The sequence below is a fragment of the Herpailurus yagouaroundi genome, unplaced genomic scaffold (genome assembly GCF_014898765.1).
Source record: "Herpailurus yagouaroundi ecotype Mexico unplaced genomic scaffold, PumYag 196, whole genome shotgun sequence".
NCBI classification, from domain to species: Eukaryota; Metazoa; Chordata; class Mammalia; order Carnivora; family Felidae; genus Herpailurus; species Herpailurus yagouaroundi.
This window is the reverse complement of record NW_024412427.1, coordinates 2,378,809-2,400,353: the sequence shown is the minus strand read 5'-3', so window position 1 is coordinate 2,400,353 and position 21,545 is coordinate 2,378,809. Positions and strand designations below refer to the sequence as shown.

Sequence of the window (21,545 nt, the reverse complement as noted above, 5' to 3'; positions counted from 1 at the left end):
CCACCCAGGCGCCCCCAATGTGGGACTTAAACTCACAACTCTGAGAGCACGAGTCACATGCTCTACCAACTGAGCCAGACAGGTGCCCCCAAAATGCACTTTTAAGTACTATTTTTTGCTTATGATACTGGCAAACAGTATCTCCTACCCACAGGAGGGTAGGTGGGTAGGAGAATGGTGTGGGTATCTTCTATTTGGTCCTCCAGATTGGCTCCCTGTCCTCTCTTCCTCTTCTGTGTCCTAGGGGACAGGCGTGCATCGGCTACAACAACAGATTACCTGGCCCTCTGTCATCTGGTTCAGGTCAGCCCAGTAGAAGATCAGAGGGAAACGAGTGATTTGAGGCATTTATTCCCTTCACTCCCTCTTTGTGGGTCCATATTGGGCTGGCTTCACCCATCCCTTCACACGACTCTCCTCCCTGTTCTCCTCCCCGCTCTCACTTTGCTCCTGCTGGCCCAGGAGTGGTGATAGCCCAATTGTTACCAGCCCCGGGGGTACTGTGCTGTTCTTTGTAGACAGTCCTTCTTTATTAAACTCTCTTTGGAATTCTCCTATGAGTGTGCCATATTAGGATACAGAGAGAAAACTGGCATAGAACATCCACTTCTCTGTACCCGCCCTAGACAAAAACTTGCACGTATATAAAAAATTAGAAACAATTTAAACATTTTCAAACGAGGAAGCTGCTAAATAACTATAGTACATCCATATTATGACATATCATACAGCTGTTTAAAAAGGAGATGGATCTATTTGCCTAACACAGGAAGACTTCTAAGACATATTTTTGCACGCAGAAAGTAAGGCTCAGTACCATAATAAATTATATTAAAATGATACCTATTCGTATAGTTTTATGAACCCTATAAAACTACAGGAAAATTGTCACTGCCCCGCCCTGTAGCAGGACTACACATCCCCACCCTACTGAAGTCAGGTTTGGCCATATGATTTGCTTTGACCATGGAAATGTGAGTGAACATGATAGGATACTTCCAAGCAGAAGCTTTAAAAGCTTCTACCATTCTTTCTTCTCCCTCTGCCATGAGATAGGCACATCCTGGCTGCTTCTTCACTTATGTGCAGAGAAAACAGCTGAAGCCAACCCATGACAAACATGTAAGGATCAAGAAATAAACCTTTGTTGTTGTAAGGCACTAAGATTTTGAGGATGTTTATTACTGCAGCATAACCTGACCTACCATGACTAATGCAAGCTGCTATATAATTGCTACTTGGTTCCTTTCTGGGGAGGCGAAATGGCACTGGGGGGTGGTGATCACAGGGGACTTTCACTTTTAATCTTTAATATTTTAATTTTCTTACAATGGAAGCATATCCATGCATCACCATGTAACAAAAATACATGATTGAAAATGAATACAGCAGGTGTTTTCTTAAAATTCAGGGCTAAAAAAAATATCATTCTTAAAATACACGCACAAACACCCAACAAATTAATGGTTCTTGTTGCCCAGCTGGCACTCTGAAGAAACAGACTGAAGGCGGATAGCTCTGTGAACTTCCCAAGGCTAGAGGAAGTACTGCAGCACGACATGCCTTGCCACTTTCCCTGCAGGTAGAAATCTGCAAAACCTACACACGCTGTGAAACTTATTTCTGGTTCAGTTATCATGAAATTGAAATAGACTCATAATCTTTTTTTTTTTTAGGTTAATGATGCCTGCCTTTCCAGTGACCTTATTTATATGAGAGCAAAGGTGATTATATGACCAAAATTCAATTCAGAACTCTAGTCTCCTGGCACAGTCAACTCTTATGTGGCTCTTAGTGAGAGCCATGGGAGCTCTGTTTCTGATTACACCTATAGATCTAAGTACGGAATTCAGCCTTGGTTCCATTAAAACAAAAGCCAAGGGGCGCCTGGGTGGCGCAGTCGGTTAAGCGTCCGACTTCAGCCAGGTCACGATCTCGCGGTCCGTGAGTTCGAGCCCCACGTCGGGCTCTGGGCTGATGGCTCAGAGCCTGGAGCCTGTTTCCGATTCTGTGTCTCCCTCTCTCTCTGCCCCTCCCCCGTTCATGCTCTGTCTCTCTCTATCCCAAAAATAAATAAACGTTGAAAAAAAAAAAAAAAAAAAAAAAAACAAAAGCCAAAAGGGGTTGGATGGATATCAAAGACCTCACGTGAGTTGACATGTCATAGACTACCCCACAATTTCAATTTCTTATTCAAGCCAGACAACAGCTCTCTGATCCTTGAACTCTACTTTTGAAACAAATGTCAATGGCCAGCCTTTACCATCCAGTGCCCAGTCCCCAGCTTCACATGGTCAGGAAGTTACGGTGGCAGCAGGAGTAACAACCCTGACCTCTCAATCACAGCTGTGATGACTTTGAAACAAGAGTTGTCCCTTCCCTCCCTGTCACCCCATCCCTGCCCTCCCCAAGCTGGAAATGCCAGATCTCTCAATGAGTCTACAAGCACCTAATTTCCGATATTAAATTCTTTTCTGCTTAAAATATTTAGAGTGGTTTCTGCCTCTGTCTCCTACACAAAATTCTGACTAAATACAGGTTGGAAGACGATATTCAGAAAGTAGACCCAAATACACAAACACTAAAGAAAAATAAGAGAGGGGAAAAAAAAACATTATTAGAAAATCATTCCAAGAGTTCAGCTATCTGAATCATCAGGAGTTCCAGAAAGTGAAGACACAGAAAATAGGGAGATGGAGGAAAGACATCACCAAAGAAAGAATTCACAAAAATATCCCAGAGCTGGGGGCATCTGGCTGGCTTAGTAGGCTGAGTGACCAACCCTTGATTTTGGCTCAGGTCATGACCTCACTGGTTGTGAGATCAAGCCCCTCATCGGCCCCTGTGCTGACAGTGCAAAGCCTGCTTAGGATTCTCTTTCTGTCCCTCTCCTGTTCACACTCTCTCTCTCTTTCAAAATAAATAAACATTAAAAAAAAAAAATCCCAGAGCTGAAGGAAATGGGGTTTCAAATGGAAAGAGAGCATTGAGAAATAATTAGACATTATGTACCTCTTCATATGATGCAATAGGAAATACATAACCCCACCTGTAAAATATTCTTGTCAAAAACTGAACTGGAATCTAATACAGGACATTCAAGGTATTGTATCACATTTTAAAAACACCACAAAGGGGGCGCCTGGGTGGCGCAGTCGGTTAAGCGTCCGACTTCAGCCAGGTCACGATCTCGCGGTCCGTGAGTTCGAGCCCCACGTCGGGCTCTGGGCTGATGGCTCAGAGCCTGGAGCCTGTTTCCGATTCTGTGTCTCCCTCTCTCTCTGCCCCTCCCCCGTTCATGCTCTGTCTCTCTCTGTCCCAAAAATAAACGTTGAAAAAAAAAAAAAAAAAACACCACAAAGGTCCAATCAGACAAATTCAGACTGTGAGACATTCTATAAGATAATTTACCCAGTTTCTTCAACAAATCAATTGTAAAAAAAAAAAAAAGAAAAAGAAAGAAAGAAAGAAAAAAAAAAGGAGGAGGAGTAATTGTTACAGATTCAATGAGAATTAGCAACTAAATGCAATGGGTAGACCTTGAATCTGGACTTAAGTAGGCCAGTGTAAAAGAAGTCATTTTTGAGACGAGGGAATATCAAACATGGACTGTGTGTGTGTTAATTTCCTGAAGTGTGATCATGGAATTGTTATTTCATTATTCATTTTTAAATTCTCATCTGTTAGAACTACATACTAAGGTATCTACAAAGGCAAGGATGTAGTATCTGGGACTTGCTGTAAAATCCTGCTGCTAATAGTAAGAAGGATAGACTGAAGAGTAAAATAAAGCTGGGTGATGGGTATATGGAGATTATTGTACTACTCTCTCAACTTTTGTGTTTGCTTCAAAATTGTCATAATAAAAAGTGAAAGAAAGGAAGAGAGGATGGATGGAGGGAAAAAGGAAAGAAAAGGAAGGGTGGGGAAGGGAAGAGGAGGAAGGAAGGAAGGGAGGAAGGGAGGAAGGAAGGAAGGCAGGCAGGCAAGCCACTGGGTGTCTCAAGGCTGTAAACCATGAAATTTCAGAGTAATAGGAACAAAAAGAAACTTTGGAGAAACAAACTAGGTTCTTACTTTGTACATCCATGTAAGAATGGCTGAAATAAAAAACACAACAAAAACAACAAGACCTAACAATACCAAATGCTGACATGGATATGAAGCATCAGGCACTCTCTCTCACTACTGGTGGAAACTGAAAATGGTACAGCCACTTTGGAAGATGGTTGATAATATCTTACAAAGCTAAACATAGGTTTAACATGTGATTGAGCAATCGCGCTCCCAGTATTCACCCAAATGAGCTGAAAACTTACGTCCACACAAACACCCGCACAAGGAGGTTTATAGCATTTTTTCTTCTCTCTCTCTTTTTTTTTTAAGCTTATTTATTTTGAGAGAACGAGAGGAGCAGAGAGAGAGAGAGAGAGGGAGAGCGAGAATCCCAAGCAGGCTCCCCACTCTCTCAGTGCGGGACTCGATCTCAGATCATGCCCTGAGCCAAAACCAAGAGTCAGATGCTTGACTGACTGAGCCACCCAGGGGTCCTGGTTTATAGCAGTTTTACTCTCAACTGTTGGAAACTGAATCAAGATCTCTGTCCCTCAGTAGGTGTATCTGTTTGCTAAGGCTGCTGTAACAAAGCCCCACAAAGTGGATGGCTTCAAACAACCAAATTTATTCTCTCACAGTTCTACAGGTTAGAAGTCTGAAAACCTGGTGTCAGCAGGGCCATGTTTACCTGGGACTCTGGGTAAATCCCTTCCTGCCTCTTCCTAGTTTTAGGCAGTGGTTACAAGTCCTTGGTGTTCCTTGGCTTGTGGCTGCCTCACCCCAATCGCTGTCATCACGCGGCCTGTTCCTCTTTTTAGAAGGACATCCGTCATATTGGATTAAAGTCCACCCTAATGACTTCATCTTAACTAGATTACACCTGCAAAGGCTTGTCCAGATAAGGCCACAGTTCATAGGTACCAGGGACTAGGACTTCTACATTTCTTTTTGGAAGATGGGAGTTGAGGGGTACCTGGGTGGCTCAGTGGGTTAAGCATCTGCCTTTGGCTCAGGTCATGATCTCATAGTTTGTGATTTCCAGCCCTGCATTGGGCTTTCTGTTGTCAGTGCAGAACCTGCTTCAGATCCTCTGTCCCCTTCTCTCTCTCTCCCTCCCCCACTCCTGCTATCTCTCTCAAAAGATAAACATTAAAAAAAAGTTGTTGTTTTTTTTTTTTAAAGGGGGTACCTAGGCAGCTTGGTTCGCTGGGTGTCCGACTTTGGCTCAGGCCATGATCTCACAGCTCTTGACTTTAAGCCCCGTGTCAGGCTCTGTGATGACAGCTCAGAGCCTGGAGCCTGCCTCACATTCTGTGTCTCCCTCTCTTTCTGCCCCTCCCCTGCTCACACACTGTCTCTCTCTCCCTCTCAAAAATAAATAAACATTAAAAAAATTAAAATAAAAGACACAAGTCAATCCATAAGCAGGTGAATGGAAAAAATGTGGTATGTTCATACAATGGCGTATTACTCCGTGATAAAAAGAAATGAACCATCAAGCCATAAAACGACATAGAGGGACCTTAAATCATATTGCTTAGTGCAAGAGTCCAGTCAGGAAAGGTGACACTCTTAGGATTCTAACGATATGACATCTGGAAAAGGCAAAATTAAAACAAAGCGTAAAAGAGAAGTGATTGCCAAGGAATTGGGGTAAGGGCGGGGGATGAGGGTCAAGTAAGTGAATAGTTGGGTTTTTGTAGGGTTTCTTTTGTCTTCTCAAATTTTTTCGTTTTAGCCTAAATGTTATTTACTGGAAAGAGCAGAGAGAGTACAGGCCCTCTACGGACAGGAAGGAACAAAACAAGGTGCAATTCTGCCTCCTGTTCAGCATCTTCTCTGGCTGGCCCACTGGGCATAAGGCACAGGGGAGTTTTTTGTTTTTTTAATGTTTTTTGTTTGTTTGTTTGTTTGTTTTTGAGAGACAGAAGAGAGAGAGCACACCGGGGAGAGGCAGAGAGAGAGGGAAACACAGAATCCCAAGCAGGCTTGTCATTAGTGCAAAAGCCTGACACTGGGGTTGAAGTCACAAACTGTGAGATCATGACCCGAGCCAAAATCGAGTCAGAAGGACTCTTGATCGCCTGAGCCACCCGGGTGCCCCGGCACAGGGGGGTTTAAGGCAGTGAAACTGTTCTGTAGGAGATAGCAATGGTAGATACAGATATCGTGCATTTGTCAAAATTAATTGAACTGTACAAAATAAATGAGCCCTAATGTAAACCATTGCATTAATAACATATCGATATTGGTACATTGATTGTAACTAATGTACAACACTAGCTTGTTAATGTTAGGGGAAATGGGGAGGGGCAGAGATTGGGTGTATGGGAACAGTCCTTTTTAATCTTTCTGTGAACCTGAAACTGCTCTACACCAAGAGCCTATTAATTAAAAAAAAATCCTTTATAGAATCTAAGGCTCAAGTATCTTCCCTTTCAAAAAGTCTTTCCTGCTCTCCCACCAACCCAAGACGGATTGTGCCTTTCTCTCAGGCTCCCAAAATATCCTGGGCTTCATCTGCCACGTTGTATTTCAGTATCTGTTTGTGTCTGTCAATAGCTGTGGTCTGTTGACCTCTGGCCTAGAATGCAGAGATGATGAAAGCAGGGAATCCATGCAACCTGTTAGCAGACACTCAGGGGTGCCTGGCAAAAGGCACTTCGGTTCCCTCAACGCACTGATGACGTCATTTGGGTATAATTATCATGAGCCCTCTGCCCCACTAAGGCATTTTCTGGATAGCGGCAGAAGCCACAGTCAGCTTACATTGCATTATTTCAACCTGAGCCAATCTCTAGATTACTGATCTTTTTTTGGTTTGCCAAAGATGGATCCCCATGGAGAAGTTTTTGCACCGGAAACTCTTCTGGGGTTCAAATCTTGCGGTTTTAACATCAAATCCGTGCTGTTTACATTACACAACACTCTCTTTCAATCTTGCTCATATTAAAAGTGTAGGGGTCACTGGCACCAATGCCTACATGCAGATACATAAATGAGAAAAGCAGACTCAGGTCAGGAGGGGACCCTGGCACTTTGAAAAGTCTCTGACCTAGAATGGACAGCCACTCCTTGGCTTCAGCCCATTGTTGCCACACAGGAATGTGAACGCAGTCCTGCCAGATGGAGTACTGATGCAGATTTCTGTTCACATGGAAATGTCTGTCTTTAAAAAATGTTGGCAACTAACACAAATGGTTTAGAAATACTGGAGCCGGCATATTGGGAGGATAGGGCATCATCCAGCTGAAATGGGGTTTTATCATGGAGGGGAAAGAGCAGGGAAAGGGAGACCCTTGACTGTCACCTGTCACACTCAAGGCGCTTATCAATAGTCTTCCAGGTCTGAGTAACCACCAAAGGATTTAAGCAAGAAAGGGAAGATAAGAATGGCATTTCTTAAAGATCACTTTGGCAGTTGATGGGGGCAGGGCTGAGGGTAGGGTGGTGAGTTAGAAGTCTGTAGCATTCAGCTAAGTAAGGGTAAAGGAGAGATGACAAAGGCCTATTTACTTTGTTCTTTCTCCTACCAGACTGTAAACTCCAAGACAGCAAGGCCCGTCTGTCTCATGCTTGCTCTGTCTCCAGCACAAAACACAAAGCCTGCTCAGTAAATATTTGTTAAAAGAATGAATGAAAGGGAGGGAGAAGAGGTGAAAGACGTTTTGGAGAACTGAGTTCAATGGGAGTGGGGGCTGTAGAGGCCTGTTTCCTTCCCTTAAGCTTTCCCTAGGAGGCTTGGGAAGGGCGTGTCTCAACGAAGAGATCACAGAGACCCGCTTCAAAAAAAGAACCAAAGACTTGGCCGGTTCCAGTCCTGGTCCGGGCCACAAAAGAGCAAAATGGTAAGTACCATTAAAGGGCTAAAGGGAAGATTAAGCGAAAATTGAGGGAAAAGCAATTTCTGTCCTTCCCTAGGTCCAATATTCCCAAAACACATGGCGAAAGGGGACTGACCTCAGCCTCCAACCCGGTGGCGATTCCTTTTTGGGTGGGGAGGGAACGGATGACCCCGGAGACTGTGGTTCTGGTCCTGCCGGGTTCCGAGCCCAAGCAGAGAGCGCAGCACCTAGGGCTCACGCCCGCCCAAGCCCTCACCTCGCCCAGTCCCCAAGTTCCCACACGTTCCCTCCTCCCCCGGCTCCACCCCCTCTTCTCCCACCGCCTCTTTCCGCCCCCATTTCCGTCCCCCTCCGCCCGCCTCCCCCTCGCTCCGCGTCCGCGGCGTCCGGGTCTCCTCTCCCCTTCTCCTCCCTCCGTCAGCGCCCCTCTCGGGCGGCCGGGGCAACCCCGTGGCCCGCTCGCCCAATGAGGAGCCGGCGCAGGGGCGGGGCGGGGCTCGGGCCGGAGCGGAAGTGGTGACCGGAGCGGAAGTGGAGCTGCCGCCACCGCCGCCGCCGATTCCGGAGCCGGGGTAGCTGCTGCCGCCGCCGCCGCCGCCGCCGCCGCCTTTGCAGCCGCCGCCGCTGCTGCCTGAGGAGTGGGCTTGGGAAGGAAGCGGTGACCCGCGCTCGGAGCTTCGCCCGCAATCACCTTTGCTCCCTGTTGTCCTCCCCCGGTGAGTGCGGTGCGGGGTCCGCCCGGGGCCCCTGGGGGCCCAAGCGCGAAGCTTTTCCCAGGCGCCGGCTGCCGTGGCGACGCGGGCGAACCCGCGGGTGGAACTCGGGAGGTGTTGGCGCGCGGCTTCCTCGGCCCCGCGAGGCCGCCTGCGGCGCAGGCCCGGCCTGGCCGCGGCCCCTCCCTGTTTCCGGGGCCGAGCCCCATCGCTCTCGGAAAGGCCTGGGCAGCTCTCGCCGCCTGCGACCCTGCCCTGCGGGCGGGGTGCGGCTCCGAACGGGACCCGGAGGGACGTCGACCCGCGGACCCCCGACCCTCCATTCCCCCCCTCCCCAGCTTCGATCCCTGCGCGACCCCTCCCTGCTCCTTGGCGAAAACCGACCCTTTAAGCCCTATTAACCCTGTTCCTTGCTTTCTGGTTTCCAAAAATTAAAGTTTAACCCAACACGGGCGAGTTTTCGAGGCCCAGGGCCTGTATTGACTCCCCTGGATGGGTAAGGGGTTTAACCTTGGGAGAGAGCAAAGGGGAAACCCCCTCCCACTTTGCAGTAAAGCCATTTCTTCATCGGTCGCTGGCTTGGGAGCCTAGCAGAACCCGAGATTCCCTGAGAAGCACAGGGTTGAGGTTTGAACCAAGAAAATGCATTTGTTGGAACCGGTTACTGAGTCAGGCCTGATGCCCGGGAAAAAAATATCAGAGACTGAAAATCGGGAGTGTTTTCCCACGGTATTTACCGTCATTTAATGCCAAAGTCTTTTGTGTCCTCACCCAACATTTACCCATACTGTGTGTTAGCACGTTTTTAGGGCTGAAATTTGCCTGGTGCCCTCCCTGGTGATGGGGAAGGGGTGGGATTGATTTGGGCCCCTTATCTTTAGAGGATTGAGTACATCTTTGTTGCAAATGGAGAACTGCATGTAATGGGGTTTTCAAAGGTGGCAGTATTGGTAATTTGCCAGCGTTTCTGTAAAAATGCATGTCTCTTGTCCTTGGCTTCACTCCCTTTTTCTTTGGTAAGGCTAGGTAGCATCAGACTCTGATTTTACTTGTCCTGTGTGGGAGACGGAATTTGGCAAGATGATGTTATGAACATACAAAATCAGGCGGCCACAGGATCCAAAGCAGAAAGATGAAGCACTTTCAAGAACATGAAAATTGTCTGAATTTCTCACTGTGTCTCAATTGTTCATATGAAACCACACACATAGGCAGTTTATAGAACTGGACACACAGCTACTCAGCTTTTTGCATTTTCTCTTTGGAAATTTATGTGTATACATAGTGCTTGATTATTAGTGATTTTCTTGACTGCTCCCAACGTACCCCATTTCTCAGGAATATCTCAGTTGTCTGAGCCCTCATTTTTCTTGGATCTTTTTCTCTAGCAGCATACAGAATGGTGAGGGTAAAACGTGTCAGTTTTTACTGAACCCTACTTAGAATTTTAGGTGTGGTCTTCCAAATGGAACGCTAATAATTCGTAGCAACTACTGAATTATTTTCCTAGACTCTCTTCGGTGAGATAAGAAACCATTCACCCATCTTACAGATGAAGTCTTTATGGGAAATGAGGTCATTTGGACTAGACCACACACCTAGTTTTTAGATTGAATATCCTCATTCATCAGGAGCAAATGTTTCTGGACTGTCAGCTCCTGGAGTATGGCTCCTACCCTATAATCTTCTGTACATTTCCCATCATGCAGTGCTTGTGTTATGTTGAAGCCATTTTAGAATTGGAGCTCTATAGATCAGGAAGGCAGCCTCCATAAAACCAGGCGGAGCAAATTCCCATGATGCTAGTTATGGAGGCACAGTCTCCAGAGACTTGAGCCACTGCAAAAAGTGACTTTTGCCCAATTGGCTGTGGATATAGGAACAAAGAGCACTGGACTTGGAGTCAGATAAATTTGGTTCAGGTCTTGCCTATAGCATTTTCTAGCTGTGGGATCTTTAGCATGTTACTTAATCTCTGGTTCTTAGCTTCTCTATCTCCAGAGTTGTCCTGAGGCCTTTTTTACAAACTGTAAACTGTTAAATATAAGCTTTTGGTTTTGTTTTTTTTTTTTTTTTAAATCACAGAGTCCACTATTAATAGCTTTCTTTTTTCTTCAGCTGCATTCTCATGAGACCCATCCCTGCTTTACCTGTTGCTTTTCAAAAATCGATATATTATTGTAGAACTTTATTTTGTGTATAGCATCTCCAGTCTTTCTGAGCCTGTTTGCATCTGTACAATACGAATGGTAATATAGTCTTTGTTGTGTTGTGACAAACTCAATAATTAAAATAAGCATATGGGGTATAGTAGGTGTTTAATAAATGTTAGTTGACTATATCTGTGAATATACATATATAGAGACTAGACAAAGCATAAATGCTACATAGTATAGACACAAGAATCCATCCATTTGTCACAATCTCCCAGTTCGTGAGTTTGAGCCCTGATTCATGCTCTGCTCTGACAGCCTGGAGCCTGCGTAAGATTCTCTTTCCCTCTCTCTCTGCCCCTCTCCTGCTTGCTCGCACGTGAGCTCTCTCTCAAATAAACTTAAATTTTTTTTTCAACGTTTATTTATTTTTGGGACAGAGAGAGACAGAGCATGAACGGGGGAGGGGCAGAGAGAGAGGGAGACACAGAATCGGAAACAGGCTCCAGGCTCTGAGCCATCAGCCCAGAGCCTGACGCGGGGCTCGAACTCACAGACCGCAAGATCGTGACCTGGCTGAAGTCGGACGCTTAACCGACTGCGCCACCCAGGCGCCCCACAAATAAACTTAAAAAAGAATCCGTCCATTTGTAATTTATTCATCAGCTGATGAGGTAGCATCAGGTAACTAGTCTATAATAATAGTAATCACTTACACTGTCTACTGTGTGGCAAGCTTTGTTCTAAGCACCTTGCACATATTAACCAAGTCTTCATAACAACTAACAATAGGTAAGTACAATTAGCCCCATTTTACAGATAAGGAAATTGAGGCATAGAAAAGTTAGATAATTTTCCCAGGGGTGTATATACTTAGACCCATACACAGCACAAGGTAAGTAAGCGCTGCAGCCAGAAATCAAACCCAGGCACTTTGGCTCTAATAATAGGTGTCTGCTAATGGTAGAACATGTTTTGTGTGAACACCGTTTAGTTCGTAACGTTTCTTTACACATATCCTATTACAGTAAATGTGTTTGGGCAGGAATTTTAGCTATTTTTGAGGATAAATATCATGTAATACATTGGAGGGACCGTATTCATTCTGACCTATAGGGATGATACTGCTGGTGTGCATCAGGAAGCAAGCTTGTGAAGACCCCAGTGTTTCTAGCATTTGCTTCATATTAGGAAAAGGATTCATCAGTTACTTTGCGGCACACTGATTTATCTAATCCTAGGTTCTTTACCTAATGGGATGTGGTCAGGACTATCATCACTGATTTTGGCTCATCATACTACTTTTTTTTGTAGATTTTGATACTTTCCATATTTTGTTGGGGAGGAAGAGATGAGAAAATAAATCTACGTAAGTAGAGAGAAAATTATAATTTCCTGTTAGGCTACCTATTCTTTCAGTGGCATCACATTAGGCAGCTGTCCTTGAAATAAGGATACCCCAGACTTAACTAAGATTTACTTGTAAAGGGACTTTACACCCCTTGGTTCCTGCATTTTTGTGGGAGAGGTGGCAGTTCACACTAGCAAGGGGGCGAGAAATTTGTTTTTTAAAAGCACCTTCTGAGCATTACAACCATCTTGGTCTCTACAGGAATCTGGTTCTGGTAGTCATCTGTATGTCATGAGGGAGAAACTTTACAGTTGGAGCTGGATTCTAAGGGAATTTTTCTAAGGGGAATACTTAGGGAGGAAAAATAGACTAAAGTACTTTCTATTTTGGGATATGTGTGCTAAAAGCCAAGTAAAAAAGCTTACTGCTTTCTGGGCTAAAAGATCTTCTAATACAGGCATAGTTGTGTTTCTAATATGTACTTATAATGAGATGAGATTGATTGATGGCCTCAAGAGAACAAGTCATTCCCAACAGTAAGTTAGTGAGACAACCTTTTTTTTTTTTTTTTTTAAGATAATCTGGCCAGTTCTCTCTTATGTAAGTTTTTTTCCTGTTAGTTTTATTTCATTGTTTAACCTGAGAGACCCAACAGTAAAAGTTATTTCTGAATGGCCTTGACCGGGACAGAGGTAACAATAAAGTAGATATGAATCCTGGCCATTGTTCTATTTGCCCACAGACCTCAAAGCTTATTTGACAGTCTCTTGAGTTTTTGGCATATGCTATTTTTAACTCCTTAATTTTATTTTGATTTTTAAAGCTAGATGAATTAACGTAAGGCCGATTCTGAAATCTCACTGTAATAACTTTGAATGTTTTTTGAAAAGTTGTCCATTTTATCTTTTCCTTAAGTAAGCATTGGGAATCCTAGTTGAGCATTAGGAAGTAGTGCCACATAGAGGAAAGACCATGTGGCAGCTAATACCTGTGTGACCGTGGGCAGGTTACTCCTGGCATCTGTGAAAGGGGACAATGGCACCTACCTCATAGAATACTTAGGATTAAGTGAGTTGATAATAAAGGCCTAGTGCTTTACACATTTAGGCAAACCATAAATGATGGGTATTTTTGTTATTTATTAAATCAACAATCAACTGGCATGGACTTTGAAAAGAGGAGATGGACAGAAAATATTCTAAGGGCTTGTTGAAACTCAGTTTGAATCTATAAATATAAAAATTGGGGGGTGCCTGGATGGCTCAGTCCATTAAGTGTCTGACTTCAGCTCAGGTCATGATCTCGCAGTTCGTGGGTTTGAGCCTGGCGTCGGGCTCTGTGCTGACAGCTCAGAGCCTGGAGCCTGCTTTGGATTCTGTGTCTCCCTCTCTGTTCCTCCCCGACTCATGCTTTGTCTCTCTCCCTCTCCCTCCTTTCCTCCTTCCCTCCCTCCCTCCCTCCCTCCCTCTCTCTCTCTCTCTCTCTCTCAAAAATAAATAAACATTAAAAAATAATTCAAATATTAGTAGCTGAGAAACATTAGTCAAAAAGTATAGTGTTGTCTTCTGATTGGAGCTAAGGTGGCTCTATTCAAAAAGTAGACTAAGGCAGAGTGTAAATATAGTCTGTATTTCATAGGTCAGATGTGGTCTACTTATCTCTGTCCACATAGGAAATAACAGCCTTGTGCACTTCTGTTAAAAAAGTGCATCGAGTGGCACCTAGGTGGCCCACTCGGTCAAGTGGCCCACTCTTGCTTTTGGCTCCAGTCATGATTTCGAAGTCGTGTGATTGAGCCTGGTGTCAGGCTACATGCTGACAGCACGGAGCCTGCTTGGGATTCCCTCTCTCCCTCTCTCTCTTCCCCACTCATACTTGTGTTCTCTCTCTCTCCCTCTCTCTCTCTCTCTCTCTCTCTCTCTCTCTCTCTCTCTCTCTCAAAGTAAATAAACTTCAAAAAAAAAAAAAAAGGTGCATCAAGTGATGAAACAGTCCTACTCAGCATGGCAGGCATTATGCCACAAGTTGGGTGCCCAGAGATAAAGTCTGGATTCCTGCCTTAAACTCACAGTCCAGTGTGGGAGTCAACAAAGACATTTAGGGTAAACTATGCTAAGTGCTACTTTAGAAATAAGCATAGGTAAATTAACATGTGTCTTTCTTTTAAAAGTCTTTAAATAAATCCATTTGGATTAAAAAAAATTTTTTTTCAACGTTTATTTATTTTTTTTTTGGGACAGAGAGAGACAGAGCATGAACGGGCGAGGGGCAGAGAGAGAGGGAGACACAGAATCGGAAACAGGCTCCAGGCTCTGAGCCATCAGCCCAGAGCCTGACGTGGGGCTCGAACTCACGGACCGCGAGATCGTGACCTGGCTGAAGTCGGACGCTTAACCGACTGCGCCACCCAGGCGCCCCAATCCATTTGGATTTAAAAGAAATGAGGTGTGGGGGCGCCTGGGTAGCTCAGTCAGTTGAGCCTCCGACTTTGACTTCCTCTCAGGTCATGATCTCACAGCTCCTGAGTTTGAGCCCCTAGTCAGGCTCTGTGCTGACAGCTCAGAGCCTAGAGCCTGCTTCGGATTCTGTCTCTGCCCCTCCCCTGCTTGTGCACGCACCCTGTCTCTCTTTCTCTCTCTAATAAACATTAAAAGCAAAAATGAGGTGTGTAGTTAAGTGTCCCTTCCCTGGCTGACCATGTTGGTTAGACTTTTGTGTGGCTATTTGAGTGTTTACAGTGCGTAGAGACTGTTAAGTATTTTGCATCATGAACTGGTTTACTTCTTACAAAAACCATATTGTGTAGATTTGCCTGTTTTATGCATGAGAAAACAGACTCACAGAGGTCAGGTAACCTATAGAGTTGGGGTGTGGTACTGGTAGTTGGGCTGAGTCACTCCATTATGTAGGTGGGCTCAAAGCTTTTGAACCCTATTCACAAGATTGACCAGTTGAGCTGCGTTTATGGATCAAAATCAGCACATTGTCTTTTGGGATTGATCCTTTAAAGCCATGATATCAATTGGTTGTCCTGTCTGCTGGGTTCACATTGTGTGACCTTGGGTATCACTTAATGCCTCCATTGTTTTAGTTTTGGCTAATTGGACATAATTAACAACAGTATTCAACAACTGATGCGGAAGAGGGAAGAGATTTTGAAATAGAAGTTTTCCTCCACAATTCTGTGTTTGTGGACATCAGCGCTAATGATTTTGTATTTCGGACATGCTGTTTCATTTTCTGACAGCCTGCAGATGTTCGGACGGAATTAAGTTGGTGACATGACTCTGAATTTTGTGTGTTGAATGGCACACAGATATGTTTAGAGTGGGTGTTTTTCAGCGAGTAGTTTTCTTTAAGAGCTAGGAGTACTTCACTTTTTCTGGATAGCACCCCCTGACCACCAGGTCCCATTGACTTTCTCACTTCTTCCTGCTTGTAGCTTGGCATCTGTTTTTCCTTCAGCAGAGTGACTCCAGAACTGTACCTTTGGCCTTATGGTGCTGTGGATGCTCTGTCCAGAATGGTGCGGCTGAACGCTAGTCAGAATTTACGATCCCTTCCTACCCCACAGAAACTTGGGAGTCTAGATTTTTAAGGTGCTCCTGTCAGTGAGTTCCAAGAAAAGAGTTCATACTCAAAAAGAGTTTTTTCATTTGCAGTGATTTCAACACACACTGAATTATATGCACTATGTTTTTGTGAAGTAGCTTAAGGGTAAGAATGTGTCTACTTTCTTTCCTTTACTCCGACCCGGCACCTACTAGCCCTTTTTTTGCACATCATCTTATTTGATAGGAACTAATGTCTCCTTTTAACATTTGAGGAAACTGAGGCTCAGAGAAGTTACTTTAAACGTCGCTAAATTTCTCTTTTTGAAGCCCATATTTGTTGTATGTGGGGCTTTCCTAGAAACAGATTCCATTCCCGTGTGTTTCATAATTAGACACATGATAGACCATGGCATCCTTATTTTCAATTTCTAGCAAATTATTAAGCTCCGTTAAAGCTCAGTATTTTATTATTTAAAAAGAAAATTTTTTTAATGTTTATTTATTTTTGACAGAGAGAGAGACACACACACACAGAGCATGAGCAGGGGAAGGGCAGAGAGAGGGAGACATAGAATCTGAAACAGGCTCCAGGCTCTGAGCTGTCAGCACAGAGCGCGACGCGGGGCTCGAACTCAATGGACTGCGAGGTCATGATATGAGCCAAAGTCGGACGCCACCCAGGTGCCCCAAAGCTCAGTATTTTAGAATTGAGCATGTCCTTTTCCTTGAAGACAAAACATAACTGAAAGTTAGATATAGCTGAAGGCCACGTTTTACAAGGTCATTTTCAGTTCTTTTCTTCCTTTGCAAGGCTGCTTTCCTTTTTTTAATATGGATTAGCACTGGGTAGTCATTTTTATTTTTATTTTTTTCCTTCCTGTGCTTGGATATCTGCTTCAGGCTACTGCGAAATGGCCTCTCAGTATTCTGAACCTGGCTAAAAGAAATCCTCTAGACAAAGAATTTTGAGATAGAGGGCCGTGGTTGGTTCGTAGATACTTTCATTTCAGCATTTACTGTCAGATTTGATGTTTCATGTATTTGAAGGAAATCCTGTTATTTCATGGCACCCTCAGAATTATTCTTCATAATATCACTTAGTGGTATTTTACAAAAATGAAATACTTTTGTGCCTCTTTTTCTTCCTCTTCCGATTGTATGTATCTCTTTAATAGATAAGTGACATTAATTCCCTTCTTTTAACAGGCCTGTAGTCTCGTACCAACTATCCATCTTCTTAACCGCTCTGCTCTTGGAGATTTAGCTTGTTTCCAGTTTTTCACTAAGCATTGCTGATTTAATCAGCAAATGCTTCCCAGTCCTCTAAAGTGTTTACAGGACCTCATCCAGTGGCTTAGCAGAGATAGACACCCATCATCATCATATGGCTGTGCTTGAGAACCGTTCTGAGGCATCTTCGTGTCGGCATTCCTGATTGGTGCCCAGCACAAGGAAGTCTGCTGGTACTCTGCCTGGTTTGATGTGTTGCGGCCTCCAACAGGTTTGCTCTGTCGTCTCTGAGCGGTTAGTGCCAGGCTGGATGGTGAGACCACAGCCTTTTAAGGTTTCGGGGAGGTAAATAAAGGACCTCTTGCTGATGTTTCTCTTGGTAGGACATTGGTTGAGAGTCTCAGAAGAAAAGTAGGTCCTGATTATAAACCGTCACTTCTTGGCATTCAATTCAAGAAAATTCAATTAGGAACTAATGAGCGAAGGTGTTATGGTTAACGTGTGTCCACTTTGAGGCTGCTGAAGGCTGGAGTCTTATCTAGGAATGTTAACATTGTAACATACTCACTTCCTATACAAGAAGAATCTAGACTTGCTTTCCTTCTCCTGGGTTGAATGTTAAGTAAATAAATAAAAAACCGAGCTCACATCTGTGGGCCGGCACGGGGATGTGTAGGTACTGTTAGAGGAATAATAGTGCTTCCATTGGTTTCACACTATGCATTTCTTTTCAGAAAAAGATTTCCTTTAATTCCCTGCACCACCTCATCACAGCACCTCTTGTGAGCTAGATGTCATGTCTCCAGTGCACAGATTGGAAGGCTGAGATCGAACAAGCTCACGGGGCTTCGTAGTAGCACATCCCGCTCTTACACCTGGTCTTGTTGCCTTTCTGCCATAACCACATACAGCTACCCTGCTCTTTCTGCTCTCCCGGTACTGATTTGTTGAGAAAAGTTGACAGATATTTATTCGAGCATTAGTTTTGTGCTTGGCACAGCGTTAGGCATGAAGTGAGGAACCAATGGGGAGCTTTCCTGTGAGGACATAACACGTGGGACTGTTGGTGAAGGGACCCTGCTCATCGTGTGTACCAGCAAACATATGGAATGTAGGCCCTGGACTGTGTCGTAGGCTACAGGTACATTTGGATTCACAGGCTGGTCCATCAGCAGGGGCTGGGGTAGCCATGGAAGGCTTTCTAGCCAGGTGGATGGATAGGGTTTGCATAGGCAGGAAGTACAGAGGAGAGCATTCTAGACCGAGGAAGTAAAAAAGCCCTTTCAGGGGTCTTTGAGCCTGACACGTGTAGGGTATTCGAGGGTCTTCTCCAGCCGGAGAGAAAGATCCATGTTGGAGAGTGGCCAGTGAGAAAGCCGGACCGGTACGGAAGAGCCACGTCGACAAAGGACTTCGAAGGCCGGGCAGAGTTTCGACTCGGCGGAGCTGCCAAAGAGTTGTTGAGGGTGACTGAGTGAGGGGGGGGGCGGCACTAAGAGCCGCTTTGGCTTTTTTCTCTTTTTCTGTTGAAGTACAGCTGACTGGCCGTGGTACACTAGTTTCAGGTGAACAAGATAGTGACTCGACAAGTCTACACGTTAATGCTGTGCTCACCCGAGCGTAGCTGCCACCGGTCACCGTCCAACGCTCTTACAGTACCACTGACAATATTCCCTGTGCCATGCATGCCTTTGGCAGAGTAATTTTGGAGGAGGACGCAGGCGTACAAGGAGTGAAGTACGCACATTATGAGGATTTAATGTGCTTGTGAAGAATAGGTACTTGGTGTTTTGAATTATCTGAGCGGAGGGAAAACTGCCACATTTGCAGTTTTATTATTCCTTCGTTTGGGGATCTGTTCATGCAGCAGATGCCAGTTGGTGCGGGTCGGATGCAAGGTGCTGTGGGAGATCTGCCCTGAAGAGTTTATGGTGTGGTGAGGGACTTAGAGATAAATACATATCATTTTAGTACTGAAGAAATGGGATAAGTCGTGAAGAGAGAGATAGATGAAATGCTTTGTTGAGAATATTTTCAGCTCGGAGCAGCTCTCTCCAGTAGAAATAGAATACAGTCCTCACGTGTTTAAAATTTTTTGGTGGCTACATTAAAAAAGCAAAAAGCATGTGAGATTTACTTGAATAATTTTTTTTTTGTTATTTTTAATTTTTTTTTGTTCGTTGGAGAAAGAATGTGAGCAGAGGAGGGGGGCAGAGGGAGACAGAGACTCTTAAGCCGGCACCACGCCCAGCGCGGAACCCGAGTCGGGACTTGATCCCGTGACCCTGGTATCATGACCTGAGCTGAAATCAAGAGTCCAGCACTTAACTGACTGAGCCACCCAGGTGCGCCTATTTTAATAGTTTTTTTAAAAACTTAACTCCACATATCCAAAATACCATGGTTTCCACATGTGACATAGCTACATGTGGCCGGTGGCTGTCATGTTCGACATCTCCAGCTTGGTGGTTTCAGAAAGACTTCATGGGGGGATGGCACTCGGGCCACTCTCTGAAGAAATCTGTATGCTCAGTAGATGGGAAAGGACGTTCCAGGCAGAGGGAGTGGCTTCGTGAGCAAAGACATGAAGACCGAAAAGCAGACTCCCAGGAAAACCATTTTGGCAGAAGCACAAATTGTGTGGAGGGCATGTTTTGGCAAAAGGCTGGAAAGATAGGCTGGAAAATCTTCAATGACGGGAGTGAATCCGACTACTATTGGCGGGAGGGAACTTTAAAGAATTTTGAGCAGGAAGTGACTCAGTCAGAGTTTTAAGAATGGGTCTGTTCTTTAAGACACCAAGAGGGCTGAAGGTAACAGGAGACTAAAGGCCGTGGGTCTGGGGAGACTGGAAGGGAGGCTTATTACAGATGCAGAACTAGGAACTGTTCCAGATCTCTCTCGTCTCCTGCCTTCCTCCAAACTGCTGGGTGTTGTGTAACCCATTTCCTGTTGAAATTGGTCTAGCTGCTTCAAAATCCGTGTTATATAAGTCAAAAGTTATGTAAGCAGTAGGCATCAGGACACTTGGCTGTGGATTTTGTTTGTTGTAGTTGTCGTGTGCCTGTGTGTGTATGAAATTAAAGTTTTTTAAACAGATGGGTACATTTTTGAAGACGTGTGTTCAGTCTTAACATACCGTGATGGCTCTCAATGTCCAAGAAGCTCTTGCAACTTCTGAAGAAGCTTGAAATACTTGGCCCTGAAACAGCCCATATTTGATTTTGAGAAATAGGGCATGTACCTTTGGGAGCTCCCGGGGAGCAGTCAGGATTGTTCAGAGAGGTAGGATTCAACTTTTACTGTTTGGGAGGGGAGCTTAAGTGGGGGGCTGGCAAGGCCAAAGAGTCTCGTGGCATCTTTGGGGCAGTGTTGATCCTTTGTGTTTCTCTACTACTCTTTTATAATCCCGCATGTGATGGCTTGGCTCTGAATTGGCTTTGGGCCAGTACTTTATTAATTGGAATCTTTCCTGGTGGAGTTGCACAGGTGCTGTTCGATGAACTTCAGAGTGGGCCACTAAGCGATCGCTAACTTTGAATTCATCCGCAAACTGGAACGTTTCTGAAGTTATTGAAAGTTAGCTTCTCTCAGAATGTTTCTCACTTTGAGGAACAGCGAAGATAGGATTATTTGCTGTCTGAAAGTCTGAACGACTTTGTGGTCAAGAAAATTAGACATAGTAAGTGTGTAATTTGAACACGAAGGATGGCGTCCTTTTGATGGACTTTGATCAGAGTAGACTAGGCTGTGCTGTGGCAGCCAACAGCACCAGCATCTCCATGACTTCACCCAATGACCATACTTCCAGTCCAGGGCCAGCCTGTAGGAGTCCCTGCACGACACAGTCACTCGGGGACTCAGGCTTCCGGCACTGCACAGCGTCTAGAGCACATGGCCTTCTAGGTGGCTGCTGTATAAGAAGAGAGCCTCTCCGATGACATACAGGCTTTCAATTGTCACCTGGAAATAGCATCATTGCCGCTGTTTGATTAGAACTGACGCTGTGCCCCTGGGGACTGCCGGAAAATGTAGAAGAGCAAATGGAATGTTTCATGAGGATTATTATCTCTGTTACAGTCTCCCTCTAGTGACGTGGGTGAAGATGTCGGGCAGATCAGGTGAGACTTGCTTCACTGAGTGTGAGCTTAGAATTAGCAAGCCTTATGTAGGACGAGGCTCTGAGTATGACTTAGATCATAGGCAGTGGGAAGGAAAATAGTAGTTCTGAACTTAGAGAACCAAATCTGTCGGAATTGTCTAGGTTTGGGGTGTATCTTATGCTCCATCTAATAACACGTTTTCATGTGATAGGGCCCTGTTTGTAGAATTTCTCGCTTAAAAATGCAGAAATACTTGGGGCGCCTGGGTGGCGCAGTCGGTTAAGCGTCCGACTTCAGCCAGGTCACGATCTCGCGGTCCGTGAGTTCGAGCCCCGCGTCGGGCTCTGGGCTGACGGCTCAGAGCCTGGAGCCTGTTTCCGATTCTGTGTCTCCCTCTCTCTCTGCCCCTCCCCCGTTCATGCTCTGTCTCTCTCTGTCCCAAAAATAAATAAACGTTGAAAAAAAAAATTAAAAAAAAAATGCAGAAATACTTGAGGCAAAACCATGTTGTAAGGAGAGGTTGTACTTCCTTTGCTATTT

General features: G+C 44.8%; 1 protein-coding gene and 1 long non-coding RNA gene across 9 annotated transcripts in view; one reads left to right on the top strand and one right to left on the bottom strand.

Moving 5' to 3' along the window:
- The window catches only part of LOC121012145 (uncharacterized), a 36,001-nt gene extending 27,597 nt beyond the window's left edge, over positions 1-8,404 (bottom strand). For all 7 annotated transcript variants that reach the window (XR_005781968.1, XR_005781963.1, XR_005781962.1 and 4 more), the window contains exon 1: positions 8,017-8,404. This is a non-coding gene — a long non-coding RNA (uncharacterized LOC121012145). The remainder of the gene's footprint in view (positions 1-8,016) is intronic.
- Positions 8,405-8,432: 28 nt separating this feature from the next.
- The window catches only part of YWHAB (tyrosine 3-monooxygenase/tryptophan 5-monooxygenase activation protein beta), a 22,120-nt gene continuing 9,007 nt past the window's right edge, over positions 8,433-21,545 (top strand). Inside the window, exon 1 of one of the 2 annotated variants that reach the window (XM_040446960.1) lies at positions 8,433-8,615. The gene's annotated coding sequence lies outside the window, so the exon portion shown is untranslated. Of the gene's footprint in view, positions 8,616-19,963; positions 20,188-21,545 lie in introns of those variants that run through there. The other variant, XM_040446961.1, reaches the window with a different exon arrangement.